Source organism: Ranitomeya imitator, chromosome 8 (assembly GCF_032444005.1).
Source record: "Ranitomeya imitator isolate aRanImi1 chromosome 8, aRanImi1.pri, whole genome shotgun sequence".
Taxonomy (NCBI): Eukaryota; Metazoa; Chordata; class Amphibia; order Anura; family Dendrobatidae; genus Ranitomeya; species Ranitomeya imitator.
Window position 1 is genome coordinate 46,259,188 of NC_091289.1, and position 12,919 is coordinate 46,272,106.

Genomic DNA, 12,919 nt, shown 5'->3' on the forward strand with positions numbered 1-12,919 from the left:
AAGCTTCCAAGTAAGTCGATGTCTGACCTACTAACGAGCCTCGTAACATAACTGGGAATATTGGGAAGGTCAGAAGCACGCCTATAGACAGCTGTTTCAGGAACCCAGGAACAGCTGTCTGTAAATGGTTCATTAAAAGGTTGTATATTAACTTAAAGGGGTTGTCTGGTCTCAAAGTACAAGTTTGGAGTCACTCTATGTGAATACTTATGGACACATTCCGACTAGACTATATCCGGCCTCGCTCAACTCACTTGCACTGAGGGAGGCCAGATACAGTCTAGTCGGCATGTGACTGCATGTATGCAAATCATATACTTGCAGTCAAGCCTGCTACTCTCCCGAGAATCCTTCCAGCGCTATGTGAGGGTTCACAAGTCTGCAGTCACATAGAATGACAGCAGACTTGTAGTTTAAGGCTGGTTTCACATTTGCATCTGTGCACGCAGTGTTTGATCCGCACAGATCCGCATGCGTCATGCGTGCATATATTTAACATGGTGTACGCATGGACATGCGTTTGTATGCGTTCGCATGCTTTTGCGTACGCATGCGTTGTTTCGCGGTGTGCAGCTGGGAGTGGCGAACACACCATGTTGCATTTTTGGAAGCGTCAAAAATCCGTCAAATATGCACAGGCATGCACACGCGGATGAGTGCATTAAAAAACGCATTACTGTCTATAGGAACGCATGCGTACTCATATCCTTGCGTACGCATGCGTTCGATGCGCTTGCGTACTTCGGACTGCACATGTCCAGGAACTGATTGGAAATATCGAACGCATGCGCATAAAAAATGCAATCCAGGCAAAAAACGCATACAAACACATGCACACGCAGTGGTTTTTTTTGCCGTCATGCGTAAACTGATGCGGATAAAAAAACGCTGCATAAACATACGTGTGCATGCGTTTTGGCATACGTTTGCATACGCAGATGATATACTGCGCAGATATACGCAGATCTGAACTTAGCCTTAGACCAGACAACCTCTTTAAGCCCCCATAACCTTTGGTAACTGAATGATAGTTTAGCTGACCATTGGACCAATAGCCCAATTCCCCGAGTCTTCCATACGCAGGAGAACTCAGCTGCCAGAAGACTTCTATGTCCTCAATGAGAGAGCCGCTGTCAGACATCTCTCTTTTTGTCTCGGTTAGAGAGAAAAAGCAAAAAGACAGTCCAAAGATCAGACATGCTGGATCTTTCTGTCCCATGAGATAATTTGTTGGGAGAGAATTAGGAGGCCCCCGTACACATTAGGCCGTCAGCCAAACTTGTCAATATATATGGATCCAGCTATCAATAACGTTCTAATCAGGCAATGTAGCTACCTCCAATATATGACCCTATCAAGTTGCAATAGTTTTATTTTTTTCCATCTGAAAGAGCAAATTTGCATTTTGGCTGCAGAAGTCAATAAGCCATTCCAGTTAATTGATAAAGGTCCTTAATAATGATGAGCGCAAGTCCTCATTACTCAAGTTTGCCCCGGGTGCTCAGGTATGACATGTTTGAGTCCCCATAGCCGCAAATTTGGAAAGCCACAAAAAATGCAGGGACTGCCCATTTTTGTCAGTCAAACCCCTCATGTTTTGTGACTGTCTAACAGCCGCGAAACATGTGTTTGCAGGGCTCTAACCTGTCACCCGAGCACCCGCGATACTTGGTGCCTGCCCGAGCACCCTGGGCAAACTCGAGTAACAAGCACTTGCGCTCATCATCACTAGTCCTTAACTTTATATCCCCAAATGGAGTTTATAAAAATAAGTTTTATGAAGCAGCCTCTTTTTATATTACATGTAGACCTGTGTGCATATAAAAAAAGCCTTAAAAAGCTTCCGAGACAAAGTGTGGCGTGCAAATATTAATAACTGTAATAGAAGAGCTATAAAAGCTTAGGGTCAAAAATCTAAAAATCTAAACATAAAAGCTTTAATGAAGATATACAGCATGCTTCAGAAAGGCACGCTTACTAAGTGATGCCATGCACGTTACTTGCTAACGAGGCGCATCTCCTTTAATGCATATCCCCAAGCGGGTGAAATATTCAAATCGGTTATTAAGTAATTCCGGCACTGCTCTCACTTAGTACATTGCCCCTCCAGTAAGGACAGGGAAGCCAGATAGCAAGAATGAGCACAGACACAAGAAAAGATATAGACATAGCTATCTGGCACCGAGAGAGCCATGCCCTAATGCTACTAGTATTGCGCTAACTGGCTCCAGGTTCCATTTAATTATACACAGAGCATGAACATGAGTCCCATAGCACATCATCCTTCTGGAAATGCATTAAGGGCTTATCCAATCAATTCTCTCCAACTGCATCTTAAAATAAGATCGTTGCTTTTCTTAACCTACTGCTACTGCATTAAGGTCACTGCACATTAACAAAGTGACACTGCTTTGAATTAACTGGTGTGTATATATATATATATATATATATAAACCAGTTAATTATATATATATTTTTTTATTTTTATTTTATAACATAAATAAAAAAATGTATATAATATAATTAACTGATTTATATGTTATCTATATCTATCTATCTATCTATCTATCTATCTATCTATATATATATATATACAGCATATATATATATATATTTATTTTTTTTTACGGAAAGCTCGGCAATGGTTGTGATGTCGCAGTTATATTTTCATCTACACGGGCAGATTTACTCCACTGGATTTGCAGATTGATCGCACTTAGGCCTCGGTCTTTTCGCCAGCTCGGTCTCTCTCTTTGCATCATTTTGCACGGTCACACATGGATTTACTCCGAACATTGCTTCGGCGATGCTGTTTTTAGGAGACGGCACATTAACACAATGGCATTACAAGTCACTTCCAGTATATTTAATGGCTTTGATCCTGGTCTATAGCGCGGGATTAAATTTGCCCGCTTGTACTTACACCGTAGGTGCTGCACTCCAGGTCTTACAATTGCATTAAGGTCCCCGGGCGCTGCATTAAGAACACTGCATAAAGTCTTCATCACTGCTCACATTTACAATATGGAAGGTCAGTTGAATTGGTTTCTATGCAACAAAAGTAACGCTGCTCATGGATGGGGGGATTTGGGGGTGATGTTTGCAGGGGTGGTGGATTTTCCTTGTTGCTATGGAAACATGGTTATATGTGCTTGTGTATGTATTCCTCAGGGGCCTTTCGGTGTTTATCATTTTTCCAATGCTAATGTTTAATGTATTCGGACATTAATGTATTAGATTTCAGAGCTCTAACAGAAGCAGTTGTAGCACGTACTGGACAACTTTTTGAAATAGACTTGGAGATTTTAGGGTGTTTTTTTTCCACCCCGTGAGTGTGTGTGTAAAGTGACCGATTGCAGTAGCTGTGGACCGGCTGGAACTCCCCATTACAATGTGTTGTCAGGTGTGGGGTGCTTCACACCCACTTGTAGACCGCAGGCCTCCACTTTCTTAAGGCCTTCATCTTCTGGAGCCACCACACATAACTCAGGGGACACCCAGTTCCTTAAAACGCACAGAAGTTTACTGGACAGTTCAAATTCAGATTGTTACATGTGGTATCCGGCACAAAAACGTCTCAATTTTTGCTTCCTTAATACAACACATTTTCATCATTACTATCCGTTCCTCCTGGACTATCCCTACTTTTACTGGCTCTGCCAGCCTCAGGGGTTTCCCGTCCAGTTCCCCATTACACCCCGGATCTGTTATCTTTCCTTCACACTGTTCTACAGCCATCTTCTCCTGTACGCCAGAGGATTAAACACTCTTTGTAGTACCTGTATCGAGCCTTAAGCTCCGGACATTGCAGGAATGCCTACAAGGGATCCCAGTAAGGCCTCCCACAGCCCTGAACATTTGATCCATACTTCCACTATCAGTCCACTGCAACTTGAACTTGACCTTGGTTAATGAACATCCCTATATGACTGCTTATCAGGAAGTAGTTCCCTTTTATTGTGGCTTGCCCCTCTCACCATGGGTTAGTCTCTAACTTTAAATATGTCTGTCACTACATCTGTTACCTGACAGATATACTTTAACAATCATTATGCATTGCATTTGCATACATCAAACATATTACCCTTATAACGCTTACCAACGTCTATCTTATCCTATAGTCACTACCTTATGTTCTAAAAGTTAACCTATGTCTTACTCTATATTTTATACAACATCATATTACAGTCTATATTATAATACACACTAAAAACTTCAGGACACAGTTCACACTTCACATGACACGATATATGAATATAAACGTTTGACACTGTTCACATGACGCGATTGGTGTCTTTAGGGGTAGGAATGCGACAGCGTAGTCCATCACTCTTACATGTGTCTAGATGCTGAAGCCAAGGGCTCATTTACACTGGTTGTCCCTCTAAATGACCGCCAATGAGCTATATAGAAGCCTATGGTTGGTCGTTTAATAGCCCATTTAGAAAGGTTGACCAAGATTCTGATGCTTACATAAGGATCGCAAGTAGACTGTCATTTCTCTCGGCAGCACATAAGAATTACTTCTAAACAAGCTTAAAAATCATTTCACCCGATGAACAAGCATTTTGCACACTCATCGGGTGATTGGCAGCCTGTTTCCACTGCCAACTACAGTGCTCGATTATCGAGAACGAGCAGTTCATGCTGCAGTTTTTTCCATGCAGACCTTTAATTGGTGTGGAAAACCGATCATGTGCACTGGTACATTGGCTGTAATGGGTGCGTGTGTTCTCCATGTGCGATATTTGGACACACATCCGTATAATGCATTCATCTGAATGAGCCCTAAAAGCAAGACATAAAAAATGATGGAGTAGAAGGTATAGAATTGCATCAAAATGTGCGTTATTTTCTAATTCTAGTATTAATACACATTATTAATGGTTGTAGACCGCTCTCCATGCCCATCTTTCTCATACTTTTTAAATTTGGTGTGTGCAGCAAATATTTGTCATTTTTGCACAATTTGTGTCTTTTAATCCTCAGTTTGCAATGAAAATTGGTGGAAAAGCAATTTAGTAAATAAGGGTTTTTTTTTAGACGTCTAAAAAGATTTGTTTTTCTCTGGTTTGGTATCCGCCATGATTCTCCTTTGCAGATGGATCAGGGTAGTATAAACTTCCACTGTCAGCACTCGGATGCCGTCATCTTAGGCCATCGCGATATCATGAAATTCCCAGTTACCTGGTCCGGTGGCAGTGAAGTACTGAAGTGGGGCAAATCTTTTTGCTCATCTCTAGGTTTTATATCTCAGGTAAAAGGGGAAAAAGTTGTTCCAGATGGATTACTACTTTTGGAAAACTTGCTGTTCAAGGAGTTAGATCTGACTGGTTAAACATCCAATTATAAATTCTGTGTGGCTACCCATTTTTCTGGAATAGGACACTGCAACTGAAACTTTGGATTACTTGGTGACCATTCAGATACATGGTGGACCATCTAATACACGGTTGAACTGAGTTCTTCAGAGCATTTGCTCCCTTTTACAGCAGCTCTCTGCTATCTATATATCTATATATATAAAGCTGAGTGTATGTGTGTGTGTATGTATCAAGCCACGCCCACTCCGCATAGCCACACTCACTGCACGCGCAAAGCCCCGTCCACACGACCCACGTTGTTAGCACATTCACCTCGAAGGCCACCCTGCAAAACTCCCTGGCTGTGACATCCCAGCCGCTGCGAGCTACAATCAGGGCCGCCGCCTTCAGAGTATCAGTGTGTGGCAGGCACAGGCCACATCTAGCTCCGTCGTGTCTAGAATGGAGTTGCTCCTGTGAGGCATGACGTCAAGGGAAAGAGAGGAGCCTCATGGATTACACCGCTGTGCTCATAACAGGAAGTTCCTGTGCACATGTGAGAGGAAGAGAGGAGTGAGGGGAAAATGAGAGGAGAGAGGTAAAAATGAGAGGAGTGAGGTGAAAATGAGAGGAGTGAGGGGGAAAATAGTGGAGTGAGGAAAAAATAGTGGAGTGAGGGGGAAAATAGTTGAGTGAGGGGAAAATGAAATGTGTGAGGTGAAAATGAGAGGAGTGAGGGGAAAATAGTGGAGTGATCGGAAAATGACAGGATTAAGGACTGATTCACCAAAGACTTCCTTTTTCTTCTACATACCCTAATGTTCCCAAAGGTCCATATAGTCCAAGCTCCGTTAATTGTGAAGAATGTTTTAGATAGAAAATCTTTTTATCTAAGTAGTATCTTTCTGATGACTGCTACCAATGTAGTTTAGTTGGACAGGGAGAAGTCAGAGGGAATCTCCTAGCACAGACTTCTCTCTGAGACTGTCATATTTTTTATAGGGAACCAGTCACCAGGTTTGTCCCACATGATGTAAGGCCACCACCTTTCAGGGCTGATATGCAGCATTCTTTTATTATACTCATCCGCGGGGCGGCCGGTCGCTGGTCTTGGTTTGGCACCTTCCATCTTCTTACTGTTGCCGTCCTCCTTCTTGCATAGTGTGGCTGTCGTGTCCTACATCACTCACAGAGTCTCTATGGCAGAGCGCTCCTGTGCAGGACACCTCTCTACCGACTAGAGCAAAGTCCTGCAGTGCGCATGCGCCGGGGCTCTTTCACCTTTTCCGGCACCTGCACACTGCAGTACTTTACTCTGTCCTCAAAAGGGCAGAGAGGTGCGCCTGCGCAGGAGCACAATGCAGGGGAGACTGTGTGGATGACATAGGGATGCATCGAGCTCGCAAAGCAAGAAAAAATTAAAGGGCCAGCTGCCATCAAAACGCAGCTACCGACCTGAACACTGCATTCCCAGGGAGTCTGCCAGGGGCCGGAGAAAAGGTCATCGATATATGGCCCTGGGGTTTTAAGTTTCCCCACATTGTTTTAAGGGAACATGTTATCGGAAAATGACACGGTGTTTAAATCAGGCTTTTACAATGTGGTAAATGCTTTTTTTTTCATATAATATTTTTTGTTCACTTTTTCATGTTTCTATCTATATAAAAAAACACTGATCTCTAATAGGGTTGAGCGAAACGGGTCGAACATTTTCAAAAGTCGCCGACTTTTGGCGAAGTCGAGTTTCATGAAACCCGATCCGACCCCTGTGCGTGGTCGGCCATGCGGTACGCGACTTTCGCGCCAAAGTCGCGTTTCAATGACGCGAAAAGCGCCATTTCTCAGCCAATGAAGGTAAACGCAGAGTGTGGGCAGCGTGATGACATAGGTCCTGGTCCCCACCATCTTAGAGAAGGGCATTGCAGTGATTGGCTTGCTGTCTGCGGCGTCACAGGGGCTATAAAGGGGAGTTCCCGCCGACCGCCATGTTACTGCTGCTGATCTGAGCTTAGGGAGAGGTTGCTGCCGCTTCGTCAGAAGCAGGGATAGCGTTAGGCAGGGTCCATTAACCACAAAACCGCTTGTGCTGTAGCGATTTCCACTGCCCAACACCACCTTCGGTGTGCAGGGACAGTGGAAGCTCCTTTTTTTTTTTTTCCTCAGCGCTGTAGCTCATTGGGCTGCCCTAGAAGGCTCCCTGATAGCTGCATTGCTGTGTGTACGCCGCTGTGCAAACCAACTGCTTTTTTCAAAGCACAAATCCTCTTGTTCCTTCCTTTCTGCACAGCTATCTTGTTTGTTTGTCCACACTTTTTATTTAATTTGTGCATCAGTCCACTCCTTATTGCTGCCTGCCATACCTGGCTGAGATTACTGCAGGGAGATAGTAATTGAAGGACAGTTCCTTTTTTTTTTTTTTTGTGGGAGATTAAGATTGACATTTCTGCTAGAGTGCCATCTCTGTCTGTGTCATCTCTCACTCAGTGGGCCATAGAAAGCCTATTTATTTTTTTGCTTGATTTGGGTTCCAAAATCTACCAGAAAAAATCACAACATCAATCAGTGGGAGAAAAATATTGGCCTCAGGGCTTGTGTGCCACTCCTTACTCCTGTGTGTGCCATCTCTCACTCAGTGGGCCATAGAAAGCCTATTAATTTTTTTGCTTGATTTGGGTTCTAAATTCTACCTGAAAAAATCAATAAATCAATCAGTGGGAGATTAATATTGGCCTTTGGGCTTGTGTGCCAGTCCTAAGCGTGCCATCTCTCTCTCTCAGATAGTGGGCCATAGAAAGCCTATTTATTATTATTTTTTTTATTGGGTTTATAAATTTTCCCTGGAAAAAAAAAAAAAGTGGGAGATTAATATTGGCCTCTGGGCTTGTGTGCCAGTCCTGAGCGTGCCATCTCTCTCACAAATAGTGGGCCATAGAAAGCCTATTTATTTTTTGGGTTGATTTGGGTTCCTAATTCTACCTGAAAAAATCAATCAATCAATCAGTGGGAGAAAAATATTGGCCTCAGGGCTTGTGTGCCACTCCTTACTCCTGTGTGTGCCATCTCTCACTCAGTGGGCCATAGAAAGCCTATTAATTTTTTTGCTTGATTTGGGTTCTAAATTCTACCTGAAAAAATCATTAAATCAATCAGTGGGAGATTAATATTGGGCTTTGGGCTTGTGTGCCAGTCCTAAGCGTGCCATCTCTCTCTCTCAGATAGTGGGCCATAGAAAGCCTATTTATTATTATTTTTTTTATTGGGTTTATAAATTTTCCCTGGAAAAAAAAAAAATGGGAGATTAATATTGGCCTCTGGGCTTGTGTGCCAGTCCTGAGCGTGCCATCTCTCTCACAAATAGTGGGCCATAGAAAGCCTATTAATTTTTTTGCTTGATTTGGGTTCCAAAATCTACCTGAAAAAAATCACTAAATCAATCAGTGGGAGATTAATATTGGCCTCTGGGCTTGTGTGCCACTCCTGACTCCTGTGTGCGTCATCTGTCACTCAGTGGGCCCTAGAAAGCCTATTTTTTGTTTTATTTGTTTTCTAAATTCTCCCTGAAACAATCATTTTATTTTCTTTGGTTTCTAAATTATTCCTGAAAAAAATCATTTTTTTTGTATTTTTTTTTCTCTCAAGTCTCCCTGAAAAAAAAAAAAAAAAAAAAAATCTGTGGGAGATTCATATTGCCCCTTCTGCTTGTGTGCCAGTCTTGACTCCTGGGTGTGCCATCTCTCTCTCTCTCCCCAATTGTGGGCCATAGAAAGCCTATTAATTTTTTTGCTTGATTTGGGTTCCAAAATCTACCAAAAAAAATCACTAAATCAATCAGTGGGAGATTAATATTGGCCTCTGGGCTTGTGTGCCACTCCTGACTCCTGTGTGCGTCATCTGTCACTCAGTGGGCCCTAGAAAGCCTATTTTTTGTTTTATTTGTTTTCTAAATTCTCCCTGAAACAATCATTTTATTTTCTTTGGTTTCTAAATTATTCCTGAAAAAAATCATTTTTTTTGTATTTTTTTTTTCTCTCAAGTCTCCCTGAAAAAAAAAAAAAAAATAAAAATCTGTGGGAGATTCATATTGCCCCTTCTGCTTGTGTGCCAGTCTTGACTCCTGGGTGTGCCATCTCTCTCTCTCTCCCCAATTGTGGGCCATAGAAAGCCTATTAATTTTTTTGCTTGATTTGGGTTCCAAAATCTACCAAAAAAAATAACTAAATCAATCGGTGGGAGATTAATATTGGCCTCTGGGCTTGTGTGCCACTCCTGACTCCTGTGTGCGTCCTCTCTCACTCAGTGGGCCCTACAAAGCCTTTTTTTTTTTTTTTTTCCTAAATTCTCCCTGAAACAATCATTTCATTTTATTTGTTTTATAAATTCTTCTGTAAAAAATAATTTTTTTTTAATTTTTTTTTTCTGAAGTCTCCCTTTTAAAAAAAACAAACACAAATCAGTGGGAGATAAATATTTACATTTGCGCTTCAGTGACAGTCCTGCGTGTGTGCCATCTCATTTGTTGCCAACAACAACAGAGTGTGTAACATTGTGGCTGATTTTCGTTGTGGTCTCACCCACCTGTAAAGGGGTAGCTAAATCATACTGAAGTTATAGCTCACCGTGTAAGTTGTGTGACAGCAACAAATACCGTTCGTTTGGTAACGTTTTTAAAACAATGAGGAAGTCTGGTGGAAGAGGTCGTGGCCGGGGGCGTTCATTGTCAGCTGGTAATGAGGGTAGTGGTAGTGGTGGAGCATCAGCTGGTCGTGGGAAAAAAAATATTGCACCTAAGTCTGGAGCTGTGGAGCCAGGTTCGTCGTCTGGCTACACAAGGCCTCGAACGCTCCCTTTTCTGGGAGTAGGAAAACCGCTTTTAAAGCCGGAGCAGCAAGAGCAAGTTTTGGCTTATCTTGCTGACTCAGCCTCTAGCTTTTTTGCCTCCTCTCGTGAAACTGGTAAATGTCAAAGCAGCGCGTCGTTAGTGGATGTTCACGGTCAGGGACAAGTCGCTTCCTTGTCCTCTTCAGCAAAAACAACAACAGAGAAGAATGCAGCAGGCGACACAACGGGTTACTCCATGGAGCTCTTTACACATACCGTCCCTGGCTTAGAAAGTGAAGCAGTTAACAGTCCATGCCCATTACAAGTTGAATCTGACATGGAGTGCACTGATGCACAGCCACAGCCAGACTACTATCCTGGTCCTTTGACTCAGACCACAACATTGCCATCGCAGGGTGCTGATCAAGAATCAGACCCTGATGAGACTATGTTGCCCCATCACGAACGCTATACCACCGACCGACACGGTGACACAGACGAAGTTGCACACGAGCTACAAGAAGAGGTAATAGATGACCCAGTTAGTAAGGCCGAAAAAAGACATTTGTCTTCTTGACCCCGATTGGCAGCCATTGGGGGAACAGGGTGCAGGCGGCAGCAGTTCTGAAGCGGAGGAGGAGGGGCCGCAGCAGGCATCAACATCGCAACAGGTTCCATCTGCCGGGCCCGTATCTTGCCCAAAACGCGTGGCAAAGCTAAAACCTGTTGGAGGACAGCGTGGCCATCCGGTTAAAGCTCAGTCTGCAATGCCTGAAAAGGTATCCGATGCTAGAAAGAGTGCAGTCTGGCATTTTTTTAAACAACATCCAATTGATCAGCGCAAAGTCATCTGTCAAAAATGTTCAACTACCTTAAGCAGAGGACAGAATCTGAAAAGTCTCAATACAAGTTGCATGCATAGACATTTAACCACCATGCATTTGCAAGCCTGGACTAACTACCAAACATCCCTTAAGGTTGTAGCACCCTCGGCCAATGAAGCTAGTCAGCAACGCAACATCCCTTCCGGCAGTGTAGGGCCACCATTTTCCGCACCACCTGCAGTATCTGTGCAGGTTTCTTTGCCAGGCCAAAGCCGTCAGGGTCAGGGAATCACCAGTTTCGTAGTAGGAAACACTGCATCTAGGGCACCGGTGGCAACAATACCATCTCCCACCGTCTCTCAGTCTGCCATGTCCACCGGCACCCCCGCTAGTTCCACGATCTCCAGCTCTCCAGTCCAGCTCACCCTACATGAGACTATGGTTAGAAAAAGGAAGTACTTAGCCTCGCATCCGCGTACACAGGGTTTGAACGCACACATAGCTAGACTAATCTCGTTAGAGATGATGCCCTACCGGTTAGTTGAAAGCGAAGCTTTCAAAGCCCTGATGGACTACGCTGTACCACGCTACGAGCTACCCAGTCGACACTTTTTATCCAGAAAAGCCATCCCAGCCCTCCACCAGCATGTTAAAGAGCGCATCGTCCATGCACTCAGGCAATCTGTGAGCACAAAGGTGCACCTGACAACAGATGCATGGACCAGTAGGCATGGCCAGGGACGTTACGTGTCCATCACGGCACACTGGGTAAATGTGATGGATGCAGGGTCCACAGGGGACAGCAAGTTTGGGACAGTTCTGCCTAGCCCACGGTCTAGGAAACAATTGGCTGTAGCCGTTCGCACCCCCTCCTCCTCCTCTTCGTCCTCCTGCAGAAGCGAGAGCTCGTCCACAGACCGCAGTCGCACAACCACTCCATCCGCAGCTGCCACTGTTGCACACCAGGTCTCCCATTATGGGGCAGCTACTGGCAAACGTCAGCAGGCTGTATGAAGTGTTTGGGCGACAACAGACACACCGCGGAAGTTCTGTCCGAGTTCTTGCAGAAAGAAACGCAGTCGTGGCTGGGCACTGTAGATCTTGAGGCAGGCAAGGTAGTGAGTGATAACGGAAGGAATTTCATGGCTGCCATCTCCCTTTCCCAACTGAAACACATTCCTTGCCTGGCTCACACCTTAAACCTGGTGGTGCAGTGCTTCCTGAAAAGTTATCCGGGGTTATCCGACCTGCTCCTCAAAGTGCGTGGACTTTGCTCACATATCCGCCGTTCGCCCGTACACTCCAGCCGTATGCAGACCTATCAGCGTTCTTTGAACCTTCCCCAGCATCGCCTAATCATAGACGTTGCAACAAGGTGGAACTCAACACTGCACATGCTTCAGAGACTGTGTGAACAGAGGCGGGCTGTTATGTTTTTGTGGGAGGATACACATACACGGGCAGGCAGTAGGATGGCAGACATGGAGTTGTCAGGTGTGCAGTGGTCGAAGATTCAAGACATGTGTCAAGTCCTTCAGTGTTTTGAGGAATGCACACGGCTGGTTAGTGCAGACAACGCCATAATAAGCATGAGCATCCCCCTAATGCGTCTGCTGATGCAAAGTTTGACGCACATAAAGGATCAGGCGTCTGCAGCTGAGGAAGAGGAAAGCCTTGATGACAGTCAGCCATTGTCTGGCCAGGGCAGTGTACAGGACGAGGTAGCGGGCGAAGAGGAGGACGAGGAGGATGATGGGGATGATTATATTTTTAATGAGGAAGCTTTTCCGGGGCCACTGGAAATTGGTGGCGCGGCAAGGCCGGGTTCTGGTTTTTTGAGGGACACAAGTGATGTGGATTTGCCTGAAACTGCCCCTCAACCAAGCACAACCGCATATTTGAGAACTGGAACTTTGGCCCACATGGCGGATTATGCCTTACGTATCCTCAAAAGGGACACACGCATAACTAAAA

The 12,919-nt window shown here is 44.4% G+C and overlaps 1 protein-coding gene across 1 annotated transcript in view; it reads left to right on the top strand.

The window, feature by feature from the left end:
* The window catches only part of ELFN2 (extracellular leucine rich repeat and fibronectin type III domain containing 2), a 160,305-nt gene that overhangs the window by 20,753 nt on the left and 126,633 nt on the right, over window positions 1-12,919 (top strand). The gene's annotated exons all lie outside the window — the stretch shown is intronic.